Source organism: Sinohyriopsis cumingii, chromosome 2, assembly GCF_028554795.1.
Source record: "Sinohyriopsis cumingii isolate HCF-2022 chromosome 2, ASM2855479v2, whole genome shotgun sequence".
NCBI classification, from domain to species: domain Eukaryota; kingdom Metazoa; phylum Mollusca; class Bivalvia; order Unionida; family Unionidae; genus Sinohyriopsis; species Sinohyriopsis cumingii.
In genome coordinates, this window is record NC_142962.1 from 47,338,558 (window position 1) to 47,353,590 (window position 15,033).

Sequence of the window (15,033 nt, forward strand, 5' to 3'; positions counted from 1 at the left end):
TTGTTTGATATTGTCTTTTCTATTCCCTTCATCCAAACTACATTCCAGAAATATGGCAGAAATTTTGATATTGTCCTTTTTATTCCCTTCATCCAAACTACACTCCAGAAAAATGGCAGAAATGTAACATTTCTCTTAAGTGTGGAGTAAAAATTTTACATTAGGACTAAATAGATAACAATTTCCTCCAAACACACCAAAACACTAGGTACTAACTAATTTGTTTATGGGCAGGCATTCATAAGATCATTCTGTTTCTCCTATATAAAACCTTAACATGTAAAAGGTTAACCAATAAGTGGATTGATGACAAGCCTTCAGTAAAAGTAAGCTGTAGTAACCACATTTAGATATATTAAAGTGAGAGTTGCTGCCAGAGAGGTCAAAGAAATATACCCATCAACACAAATGGGAATGAAAATATGCTATACATTTGTTTTAAAATCAGGGTTATGGGCATGTGTAAGAAATGTAATAAACTTGTTGAATGTTTGCCCCTCACCATGTATTTTCAAAATGCAAGTGTAAACATTATTGGCATCAAGATGAATGGTAATCTGCATAACATGTCTTATTTGATACAAAGTGAAATGAGAAGAACAAAACCTCAGAATTTAATATTTCACATTTACTTCAAACAACAAATAATATTACAATTCTGTCCCAAATTTAATACTGTACTAAATACTTTTTACAGACATCATTCCTAAAAGTGTTTTTAGTCGCACAAATCCTGAAAACATAAATATGTTTTGTCATAGAATGAGTTTGAAAATGTGGCATAATTAAAAACGGGGAAACAAATGTTGCTCATTGTTATAAATGGATCTAAAAACAATTTTTAAAATACATTGATTTCAAACAACAATAAATATGCTAGCTGATTCTGAGCAAAATTAAGAAGCAGATTAACACTTTGGGTGATGATAAGCTGACAAGTTACGTCTCTCCCTTTCTGATGTAGGATGCCAGTCTTGCATCTGATGATTAACTAACTTTAACTTTTGGGCAACCAAGCGTCTACATGTCACAGTCGGGTTTGGCAACTTGATTTTTATGGCTATGGTTTATAATAAACTTGATTAGTATGATGCAAAATCAATTATATGAGCTGCCTGCAGATCTGTTTTCTGTTATTTATAATGTGTTAATGTTTACTACACATCAGTCTGCCGACCTGCCAACTTTCAACGCGGTTTATTAATTAACAATTTATTGTGAATCAGTCTGTATGCCGACCTGCCAACTTTCAACACGGTTTATTAACAATTTATTGTGAATCAGTCTGTATGCCAACCTGCTATAATAAAGATGTATTTTTAAAAAATATCTTAGCAAACCATTAATGAATGCTTAATGGGAATCAATAAATATTTTATAAGAGAATCAAAATAAACATGGAAAAAGTAGAATAGCTTCCTTGTTGATAATCAATAATAAAGGGACTCTATATATCTGAAGTGATGTCATCCAACCCTGACTTTCTAACATAACTGATTCATAAAATGGTTGTAAGAAATGCATTTAATGTGTAAATGGATCATTGTCCCATTAATGAAAGGAAGGAAAAACAGTACATAATGGTTATGCCTGAAGAAAAGCATTTAATGTAATAAAAAGTAATATTTTTAAAGGTTATATTCAAGACAGATATTAAAATATCTTGAAATAATTCACAAGATAATTAGTGGCTAACTTGTCTTACTCATCTTATACTAAATGATTTTTTTTCCCCCTTCCTCCACAATGATTCACTGACTAAATATGTTTGAGGCCTGCTATAGAAATTGTATCTCTTTCTTGCCTAGATAAGACTAATATTTTGTAAATGTAAAAAAAACTAAATTTTCTATTAAGCAAAATCATGAAAATGAAACTTGAATGACAAGTATCATACACCATGTTGCTTTATTAACAAGTTATTTAAAGGCTAATATCGAATTAATTTGAAACCTTGAGCTTAGATTTATCCTTTTCAGAATTTTCTATACAAAACAAGGTTATCATATTTTATATATCTGATAATCTGCCTACTTTCCCAACCCTCAAGATCAAAGTAGAAGCCAACTTGATGTTTTGGCAGCAGTAATTTAAAATGCAACTATCAAAAAATACGGTTTAGCACGTATCTGAAAAGCTGGGATAAAAGAAAATCCATTCGAACATGAAACCAGTATTGATTTGTAATCCATGAGTAATGATTTTAATGGTTTTTTTAAAAAATGTGCAGTGGTTGATTCAATGAATGAAAGATTCTTGACTATCAACTTCTTGTAAAATACAATAAATTGTACATTAAAATGATTTAAAGAAATGTGATATTAAATAAAGAATAAAAAAAATGGAACATGTTTCTCGATAGACATCCTCTTTTCTGACAAAAACATTGCACTACCAATTAGTGGAAGTTAACCAGAAAAGTGCTGTACATTGTGACTGATGTTTTTACCTTTTTTCTAAAATCATAAATATTGAAAGAATTTGTGTTTAAAACTTAATGTTGTACAAGCTGCTAGGCATTAAAATCTTGCAATGGTAATAATATCATTTTCAAATGACTACACATATCAATGGTAAAAGCATCATTTTCAAATGACTTCACATATCAATGGTAACAGAATCATTTTCAAATGACTTTACATATCAATGGTAATAACATCATTTTCAAATGACTTCACATATCAATGGTAATATTATCATTTTCAATGGTAAAAGTATCATTTTCAAATGACTTCACATATCAATGGTAATAGTATAATTTTCAATGGTAAAAGTATCATTTTCAAATGACTTCACATATCAATGGTAAAAGTATCATTTTCAAATGACTTCACATATCAATGCTAATAGTATCATTTTCAAATGACTTCACATTTCAACCATACTGTTACAGCATCAATTTCAAATGACTTCACATTGCAACTATAATAGGTACATTATTAAGTTGTGTACATACTGCTGCATGAAAACAATAAGTCTAGATTGAATTATGGAGTTGCTTTATTCTGTGATTAAACATTAGATATATTTCATACTTGTTGAAATAACTATTATCAGCTGTATAAGTGATAGCTATAGAAATGGACATATCAGTGAGGTATTTTTAGCACATGACCTCATTGCAAACTTCAGTTTACTGCATTCCACCTCTATTTTGCTGAAACTTCATAACAACTGAACTGGTTCCAAGACTGGCATATTTTCATCTATTCTAAAAAAAAAGTCTTTCAGTTGTCATAGTAACATTTTGAAACAAATTCACATCATATTGAAAGATACTGAGTACATGTTTAGAAATGGCAGATATGCTGCTTCATCAAATGAATATGTCTAGTGAACTATACGCTTGCTTTACTCCAGTTATTAAACGTATGATTTACTACATATTTATTTTCCAGTTTAGTTTTATCAGCTGTTCAAGTGATAGCTATGGGTGCAAAGACTTGATTTTGGTAGTTCAGGATATGTCGACTGGTTTCTCACAAAAGGTATAGAAAGATTGCGCAGTGATAGTCCTAATATCAAAAAGTGTCACTGCACAGTGAAGGGTTAATAAATGATAATATTATTTTAAGACTAATGACTCGCTGGCACAAAGAAATTCCAGTCCAACTGTGGAAGTAAATCATTCAGGCTCTACTAATACTTTATATCAATTGTAAACCATCCTATGAGCCACATCAAGGCATTTTCGATGGCCCAAGGGCTGCACAACCTTTGTTATCTCTCAGGACACCTTGTGACGCCAATCATTCTGTGGGCAGTGTGTTTGAGACCCCTGCTTTATGCAGTCATCATTTTTCTTCAATTGTTTCCTTCACTAGAAACATTAATTTTACCAGCTTTAAATTTAATGATAATAAACTGAAATTATTTTCCAAACAGTTGCCGTTAGCTTGTACAAGTAAGTGGTACTAGATGAGAAGTGTTGGATGTCGTGCAATCTTTTATGATAATGGCAATTCTATACAAGTAAATTATGGTGAAAAATACATATTGTGTGCTACTGTGGCAAAAGAAATTATTAATACACGGAGAGATAAAATGGATCTGGGACCCGTTTCACGAAGCAATGTTTGCAAACACAATTTTCACAAGATTTAAGCATATAAAAAAAAGAAGCTATTTTGTAAATATTTCACAAAGATATCCATAGGTACATTTTGTATGCTTGAGTAATACTTTTATGTCAGCTACTCTTTTGTATGGGAGGTAGGTAATTACTCCATAAAATATAATAGGACACCAGCAAGCTACTTGCAAAGAATGGTAACGAAGATGACAATGACAAGAACACAAGAAAATGATCAAAAAAATATTGGGGAAAAAAAAGCATCAAACTATGAGCCATATTGAATGAAATATAGGCATTATCGCTTCTTAAAGTGTGTGTGTGTGTGTGTGTACATAACGATGGATTTATGATTATGCCACTTCTAGGTACTGTCAAAGAGTTCTTGCATTTTCTCCCCACAATGCAAAACAATGCATTCAAAGCAGAGCCTTCAAAGATCTTTATGCCTTTAAATAATGGCGAGATTTAAACAAGCGCTGTTTTAAAAAACAAAATACATTTTTTTAAACAAAGCCAGATTCCCATACTTCAAAATCTGCTGCCTCTGAATTATGCTACCTATAGTATCTGCCTTGTATGCCTAATGGGAAAACCGTCACTGTGTACGTATTTGAAAGAGACTGTCAAGCTTACCCATTCAAGGAAACGGCTCTTTTGAGCTGTCTGAATGTTTGTTCATGACATTATTTGTAGCTTTGAGTTATTACTGTATAAAATAAGTGATTTCAATGGAAATTGGTTGTTGTTGTTGTAGGGTTTAACGCCATTTTTCAGCACACGATAGGCTATACATGGCGGCCAGTATTAATGGTGGAGGAAGAACCCGGGAAAACCCTGGAAAGAACCACCGACCCTCGAGAAGCTACTGACAAGCTTTCTCACATACCCACATTGGCTGAATCAGAGATTCGAACCTACGCAGACAGAGGTGAGATGGCAGTGATCCGCAACGGAGGGCGCTTTAGACCACTCGGCCACCCCAATGGAAATTGGAACATAAACAAGTGGAAATTGTTTATAAATCTCAATATTGAATATTAACAGACCAGTAAGAATAGTATATTAGTCACTCTATCAAATTACTGTATCCAAATGAAATTGTGTGCAATATCCAATTTGAACTAAATACTATACATATAATGTGGATAATACAAACCATGAATTTTTTTAAAACTTTCCATTTTACATATTCTTTAATAACACAGCTGATCCTTATACATTTCATTTCTTTAATGGATACATATTTCTTTCCCTAATGATCATAGAGTCTGCGTTAAAGAATTATTATAATTAGCCATTATGAAAACACTAATACCAGTTTTTTGAGGATAAGACTATCTGATGGTGGTGATAATGATTATGACAATGATGATAATCATTTACAGTAAGAACCATTTTGATTTGGGGGGGGGGTTGATTTGTTAACAACAGCTGCTATTACTGTCAGTGGAAATAGTGACAACATCACATGTAAACATGCAGAAAAAATGTTTCTGTAATGAATACTAGCAATAGAAAAATAATTTATTCGACTGGTTTAGATTTTTACGCATCTTAACCAATCTCTTTACTAATATCAACACTGCATGGAATGCATCTCTGAATATGCACTTTCTAACTCAGATGTACCGTATACAGAGAGACAATTTTTGTGACATGACTTCTGACAAAAATTTCATTAAAAATGGAGGTTTAATGTCTCACTTGTATTTTTCAGGCTAATCAACTGCATCATGTGCATATTAATGTTTACATATTATTTTCTTTACAGAGATCATTTTTCTATATGTTTTATAAAAGCTTTGTTAGAGGAGGACCAACCATATGGTACATACTAGTCAGACAGCATCTCTCCCTTTCCACAAACACACTTATGCATTTATGCCTTGTTGGAACTTGCCATCAAGTTACATAAATAAGTAAAGCAAACTTATAAAAAAAAACATGTAATACTTGTTAATGAAACACCTGTAATCACCTACAAAAATTGTATGTAAAATCTTCAGAAAATCTTAGGCATTCATTGTTTAGTGAAATGGTGCCCTGGTCACAAGTATGATATATTCAAATACAGTAGGAGAAGAAAAAAAAACATTGTAAAATTAAATCAAATGATGTACACAAATAAAAGAACATGAAAATTTGATTAAACTTTACAAATTAACATTTTAGCGTCAAGTACAAAGAAATTAATTTTAGCAAATGCAGTGCTCCAAGTACCTATCAAACACTCAGTCGAAACTAGGAAACCTACTTGAAAATGTTAGTTTCAGTTGCCTGGCTTGCCATAATAATTCAGTCACGTTAGACACTGAAAACAGAAATACATTGAGTGGGGAATTAATGGCAGAAGATGATATTTTATACTGATAAAAGGCCTGGACCTTTACTTCTGATATTTTATACTGATGAAAGGCCTGGACCTTTACTTCTGATTATAGGTTATACTGATAAAAGGCCTGGACTTTTACTTCTGATTATAGTTTAAACTGATAAAAGACCTGGACCATTACTTCTAATTATAGTTTAAACTGATAAAAGGCCTGGAACTTAACTTCTGATGATAGCTTATATCGATAAAAGGCTGGACTTTTACTTCTGATTATAGGTTATACTGATGAAGCTTTAGCAATATTTGGATTTGTGGAGGTTGTACTAAGAGTGATGACTACATGTGCGTCTTTTTCTGGATGCATACCATTAACTGAGGTTAATTCCACAGGTCTTTAATTAGACTGGTCACTTGAAAGAGACTGTGTGCCATAATAGGCACATGTGAAGACTGTGCTTCAATGTAACAGTTATTGGATCATAAACCACAGTCTAGACATGCAAGTTAAATTGCACATCTGATTAACCGATGTGAATGAACTGGTTTTAATCACTGTAAGACAGCAAAGTTGATTTCTATTTTAACAACTCTCTATTTCAAGAGAAATAGCAACAAAATATTTGGAAATAATTTTGAATTCATAAAGCATTTGGTTTCTCTCAACACTTAAGATTTACACAATCACATATAGGTGATCTCTACAAAACATGTTACTGTGTAATTTGCTGGTTCAGTATAAGCCAGAAGAATTGGAATATACTTCGAGTTGAATATATTTTCATATCATCCTACGAAATTCATTACATAAAAACTTTTACTTAAGAATTTCTTCTTTGTGTTATAATATCTGCTTTCAGTCTTAGTATTTGAGAGTTGTACACCTGATGACGTCACTCAAGCTTATTTAGAGTTTAGATGACATCACTCCAGCTTATTTTGAGTGAGTTTACATGAGACATCACTCTAGTTTATTTAGAGTGAGTTTAGATGACATCACTCCAGCTTATTTAGAGTGAGTTTAGATGACATCACTCTAGCTTAGAGTGAGTTTAGATGACATCACTCCAGCTTATTTAGAGTAAGTTTAGATGGCATCACTCCAGCTTATTTAGAGTTTAGATGACATCACTCTAGCTTATTTAGAGTGAGTTTAGATGACATCACTCCAGCTTATTTAGAGTGAGTTTAGATGGCATCATTCTAGCTTATTTAGAGTTAGATGACATCACTCCAGCTTATTTAGAGTGAGTTTAGTTGATATCACTCTAGCTTATTTAGAGTGAGTTAGATGATACCACTTCAGCTTATTTAGAGTGAGTTCAGATGACATCACTCCAGCTTATTTAGAGGTTAGATGACATCACTCCAGCTTATTTAGAGTGAGTTTAGTTGATATCACTCTAGTTTATTTAGAGTGAGTTTAGATGACATCACTCCAGCTTATTTAGAGTGAGTTTATTTGATATCACTCTAGCTTATTTAGAGTGAGTTTAGATGACATCACTCCAGCTTATTTAGAGTTTACATGACATCACTCTAGCTTACTTAGAGTGAGTTTAGATGACATCACTCTAGCTTATTTAGCGTTTACATGACATCACTCTAGCTTATTTAGAGTGAGTTCAGATGACATCACTAGCTTATTTAGAGTGTGTTTCGATGACATCACTCCAGCTTATTTAGAGTGAGTTTAGATGACATCACTCCAGCTTATTTAGAGTGTGTTTCGATGACATCACTCCAGCTTATTTAGAGTGAGTTTAGATGACATCACTCCAGCTTATTTAGAGTTTAGATGACATCATTCCAACTTATTTAGAGTAAGCTTAGATGACACCACTCCAGCTTATTTAGAGTGAGTTCAGATGACATCACTCCAGCTTATTTAGAGTTTAGATGACATCACTAGCTTATTTAGAGTGAGTTTAGATGACATCACTCCAGCTTATTTAGATTGAGTTTAGATGGCATCATTCTAGCTTATTTAGAGTTAGATGACATCACTCCAGCTTATTTAGAGTGAGTTTAGTTGATATCACTCTAGCTTATTTAGAGTGAGTTAGATGATACCACTTCAGCTTATTTAGAGTGAGTTCAGATGACATCACTCCAGCTTATTTAGAGTTTAGATGACATCACTCCAACTTATTTAGAGTTAGATGACATCACTCCAGCTTATTTAGAGTGAGTTTAGTTGATATCACTCTAGCTTATTTAGAGTGAGTTTAGATGACATCACTCCAGCTTATTTAGAGTGAGTTTAGATGACGTCACTCCAGCTTATTTAGAGTGAGTTTAGATGATGTCACTCTAGCTTATTTAGAGTGAGTTTAGATGACATCACTCTAGCTTATTTAGAGTTTACATGACATCACTCTAGCTTATTTAGAGTGAGTTCAGATGACATCACTCTAGCTTATTTAGAGTGCGTTTCGATGACATCACTCCAGCTTATTTAGAGTGAGTTTAGATGGCATCACTCCAGCTTATTTAGAGTAAGCTTAGATGACACCACTCCAGCTTATTTAGAGTGAGTTCAGATGACATCACTCCAGCTTATTTAGAGTGAGTTTAGATGATGTCACTCTAGCTTATTTAGAGTTTAGATGATGTCACTCTAGCTTATTAAAAAGTTGAATCACTCTCAAGTCAGAATAAAGACTCTGTGGTTATACATCACAACTTACTGGCAGAAACCAAGAGTCTCACAATATAAATGGGATTATGCTGTGAATCAAATTACATATGCCATTTAAAACTACCAGCAATCATATCTCTTGACTTACAAATAATATTAAATATATACAATATAAGAATATTTGACTATAGTACTTAAGAAATGTTACATATATACACAGTAAATTATAACTAACAGACATCCAGAATGATGTCTAGAACCTTGAAATTGGTTCCTTGCTATCAATGTTATTTTTGTTTTTGTACACAAAGACTGTATATATCATATAAATAAACTGATCAATCACTAAATTTAAAATTCTGGAGTTGAAGAAATCAGATTTTTTTAATATAATGTATTGGCAGAAGAAACGTCAAATTAGATTAGACAGTTGGCAAAAAAACTGATTTACTGTTGAATAATCAGTTTCACCCGAATTGTGTGAAGCTATTTATTTTCCCTGAAAAACCTGCAAACTTTTCCACCCATGGAATATTAATGGCAGTTTTACTGCTGCAAAATACATTTTATAATGTAGTGAATCAGTGGATCCTGTAAGACAGATATTTGCACAACTAAAACTCTCATTAAATGTTTTCACAAACTCAAACAAAATTTATTTACCCCAACTCTAACACCTTTTGAAATTTTGTGCAAAACTTTAACACCTGTCAGTCTTTGTAGCTTTACATTATTAGAGTCATCTTGATGCACAAGTATGATCAAAAGTATATCCTAGAGTTCATGATAATGAATTTTCTGTATGTTTCATTCTGATGTATGACCAACCAATCAGTATGTTTCATTCTGATGTATGACCAACCAATCAGTATAGTTCATTTTGATGTGTGACTAATCAGTATATTTAATTTTGATGTGTGACCAATCAGTATATTTCATTTTGATGAATGGACTAATCAGTATGTCTCATTCTGATGTATGACCAACCAATCAGTATAGTTCATTTTGATGAATGACCAACTAGAATGTTTAATTTTAATGTATGACCAGTCAGTATATTTAATGTTGCTGTCAATCCCCAAGTAGCAGAGTGGTCCAAGGTGTATGTCTTCACAGATCACTGACATCTCACCTGTCTGTGGGGGTATTGCCCAACATAGGTCATAGGTACGTGAGAAAACTTGCCAGTAGCTTCCCATGGCATGCGTTTGTGGTTCTTCCTGTGGTTTTTCTCTGGTTCTTCCTCCACCAACTATACTGGATGCCACCTATTATGGCATCAAACCAATAACAACAAACCAATCAATTTTATGTAAAACCAATCAGTATGTTTCATTTTGATGAATGACCAACCAGAATGTTGCAATTTGATGTATGATCATCAGGATGTTTCATTTTCAAGTATGACCAATCAGTACAATTCATTTTGATGCATAACCAATCAGGATATTTCTTTTTTGTATGACCAATCAATATGTTCCATTTACATACATGTTAGAATCTGAATTTAATTTGCAGTATATTTATCTCACTAGTATAAATTTAAAATGACTGCCTGGATATAGTTAGTCTGAAATAAATATTGTGCCGTTCTGGACAAAATTTAAAATTGACCAGATAAATCCTGTAGATCACTCAAAAAACAAAGTAACTACAATAGGAAGTTCATTATCTAGATGCTGATCAACAGTATTGTTCCCTCAAGAATTCCATGTACACCCTCCCCCAATTAAATCCTGAATTTAGAAAAAAAAATATTATACTGACAACAATGAAGGGACCAAATAATTGGTGTTGTAATGAAGAGCCATGGCCTGCAATTAGAAAACTAAAAATGAAAAACTTGAACCACAACCCTAACAAAGCATCTTGTGACCAGTGTGCTGGAGAAGTGATTGTTATATTTCATTTTGTCACTAACAATAGCTACACAAAAAAAAAACAATCTGCCACAGGGTCAATACCACCCACTACTGGTGACCTTACAATAACCAACATGACATATCAGCTTGTTGACATTATTCCTACAACAAATACAACAACACCACCACACAGGTAAAATTATGACCTTTTTGTGATGACAGAATAATCATTTTATATGTCAAATACAAGGATTTAAGGCAACAATAAATTAATGTCACTACTTTCCATGGTATGGATATTGATCATCTTAAATAATAACCAGTAAAACCTGTTATAATGTGATTTGCTGTAATGTAATTCTGCTTATAATGCGACGGCAACATGGTTCCCATTTTTTAATTTAAGGTGACCTCTCTTTTTATTATCTCAAATACATGCTCTTGAGAAAGCCATTTATGTGTATCCCTAGCAGATTTTTAATCTCAGCCATGTGTTTAATGTTGCCTTAACTTCACAGTACACCGTTTCCGCCTTATTAGCAAGTATACAATTAAAAACTGAAGTATATTTGATGTCTGATGAAACACGGCAAACAAAACAAACAGTATATGATCAAGAGGTTAGTTAAAACTGATGACATTGAAATTTCAATGCACATTTTCTATGAGAAAGTTTTTCAAAAACTTTGTTAACCCAATCCCACTTATTTCGTGATGTTATTCTTTGGACTTCGAGCATCACATTATAACAGGTTTTACCTGTATTAAATATTTCATATTTTCTACTCCATATTTAAGACTTTACTATGTGCACTAGATTGATAATAGCTTCCCATATGACAAAATTGATAAAATGCAGGACAATTAGATTATATTCTGTCAAATGTAGGACATAAATATAGCAATTATATTCAGTCAAATGTAGGACATAAATATAGCAATTATATTCAGTCAAATGTAGGACATAAATATAGAGATAATATTCAGTCAAATGTAGGACATAAATATAGCAGTTATATTCAGTCAAATGTAGGAAATAATACAGAGATAATATTCAGTCAAATGTAGGACATAAATACAGAAATTATATTCAGTCAAATGAAGGACACAGTCAAATATAGGACATAAATATGGAGCATTAGATTCAGTTTAATACAGAATACAAATATAGAAATTAAATTCAGTCAAATGTAGGACACAAATATAGAGATTATATTCAGCTTACTGTATGTAAATGTTTGCCAAAGCAGGGAGAAAGGTTTGAGCACACAAGTTTTTTCTTTCAAAAGTTAATGTCCTATATTCAGTCAAATGCAGGACAAATAGATTATATTCTGTCAAATGTAGGACAGAAATATAGCAATTATATTCAGTCAAATGTAGGACATAAATATAGAGATTACATTCAGCTTGCTGTATGTAAATGTTTGCCAAAGCAAGAAAAAAGGTTTGAGCACACAAGTTCAGATTGTTCTTTCAAAAATTTTAGCAACAAGTGCAATATAGTAAGGATGATGTCATAAAATCATGTATCAACCAGCTAAAATTGGCATGTCATAAAATCATGTATCACCAGCTAAAATCAGTACAATGTCACAAATCATGTATCAACCAGCTAAAATTGGCATGTCACAACATCATGTATCAACCAGCTAAAATTGGCATGATGTCACAAAATCATGTATCAACCAGCTAAAATCAGTACAATGTCACAAATCATGTATCAACCAGCTAAAATTGGCATGATGTCACAAAATCATGTATCAACCAGCTAAAATTGGCATGATGTCACAAAATCATGTCTCAACCAGCTAAAATTGGCATGATCATGTGAAAATAAACAATCATATTTTAACTCATCATTGACACCTTATAGCATAACCAAAGATCACAAGAAAAACTACAATAACCAAAAACAACATTTATTCCATTAGCAGTGGCAGCAGACAGATACTTATTCTGCAAGGAAAACCTCTTTTCATAGGTCATGAAAATGAGAGGAACTGTCAACATAATACATGTCAATCTCTGACTTGTTGGCAGTATCATGGTCCTACAAAATAAGACATCCACTTTGACAATGATCATGTTGCATCCCACATGTCATTCATAAATATCAGGGTGGATGTCTTACACTGTAGGTATAGCAATGTATGGCTTCTGTGACATATTTTATGTGGCAACAAGGTGATATCTGAATTTTGGTTTCTTAGCAGGGCAAAATCAGTAGTACTCCAAATTAAAGCTGACTGCTAAGCATGTGCTGCTCACACACAAGACAGCGTATTCCTGCAACATCAACATATAAACCATTTAAATCGTTTAACCATTTTTCCTGGAAATTTTGTAATTTTGGCAGTATGGATTTAGACTTATAGATTTATGGATTTATATTTTGTTCTGCATCTACCAATTTCCCCTCTTGAAAAGCAAATGAACTCTGCATAACAAACCTTTAAAACCCTAACTCATACAAGGTGATATGCTGTATTTTGTATTCAAGTATGTTGCAATTTAAAGTTCAAGACATGTGATCCTGGCAAAGTGCAATGGTGGAAACTAGTCAAGATTACAATCTTGCAGCATGGGATTTCCCCATCATATTATAAACTCAAGGAATTTGGGATTACCAATTGTATAAATAATCTCATGGAATTTGGGATTACCAATTATATAAATAAACTCATGGAATTTAGGATTACAAATTATATAAATAAACTCATGGAATTTAAGATTACCAATTATATAAATAAAATCATGGAATTTGGGATAAAATTTTAGCATGAAATACAAAACTTTTGTGTATTCAACGTACTTAAAGTAACAAAGGCAAATATTATGTTCAACTAAAAATTTGCAAAGAAAACTTAAAACTTTAATTACAACAGCCATGATCTCTCCTGCCATAAGATATATTCAAATCAACACGTGTCCAATAAAACACAGTTATTGTCTTTCCTGCTTTTTCCCCCAAAGAATCTGAAAATTTCTCATTAGTTATGTGCAAATCACATACCGCTTTAAGAGGCTTATTACCTTTTTCATCTGTGTTTTCATTCGCGGGATGCCATTTTACAAAATGCTCCATAACAGCTTGATAATGCAGGCATTCTGCATGAAAAATGTGGACAATTTAAAGCATATCAGGTACTCTTGTAAAATTAGACTCGTTCATTTATGAAACCCACTGAATTTAATATGAAACCCAGATCCAATCAAAGACAAGCCAGAATGTGGATTTGATTGCACATTGATCATATTTTTGTAATTTTTGCTATTATTTTGTAAGTACATAAATTAAGGGTCATATCAGTCAAATCATAATGGTTGACAGGTCTGTAGATGCCATTACTCAATTTATTTTGATTAGCTAAAGATGTCTTAGCACCAAATATCATCCTTGGACTCTTTCCTTTGGACACTCAACATTAAGGAGAAGGTCCAAGATGTTACAAATATTTATACTATTCTGTTTCCAGTAAAATGGAACTGACCATATCAGACCCCCTATTTTGTGTTCTCCAAACATTTCTCGGCACATCTGTTGTATGAAGTGCAGGTTGAGGTGAGGTTACAAACCATGCTAAAGTATCAAAACTGCAAAATTCAGCAAGTTGCTAATACAGCCTGACCCATTGGTTGATTTTGTGTCAAAAAGACAAATAACTACAGAATCATAATATCCACATCTGTTGTGAAATTTCTTGACAGTCTTTTATTAAAAATTTCATGGTGTCAGATGTAAATAATCTGGATGCTGGTACTTTTGTTATAAACCTTAGCGGTAAAAAAAAAAAAAACATCCAAAAAAGGCAGTCATGTCAACATTTCCTGCTAAGACATCCTCACTATAATGTGGCAATTCTACTGATGATCTTATGCAAATAGTACAAACCCTGATCAGGTGACACTCTACAGCACTTTATACAACGTAGATCTGATTATTGGCTGCCTGTATTTGGTTGTTTTATACACAGTAAATATAGTATCCAAAGCCACAGCATACCTGCATCATTAATTTAGATAAACCAGGCCTATGCATCCCATCAATACTTGAGGATTATGAAGGATAATTGTAATAAACTATGCCACTGTATCCCATATGTTTCTGTGCATTTTAGTGACA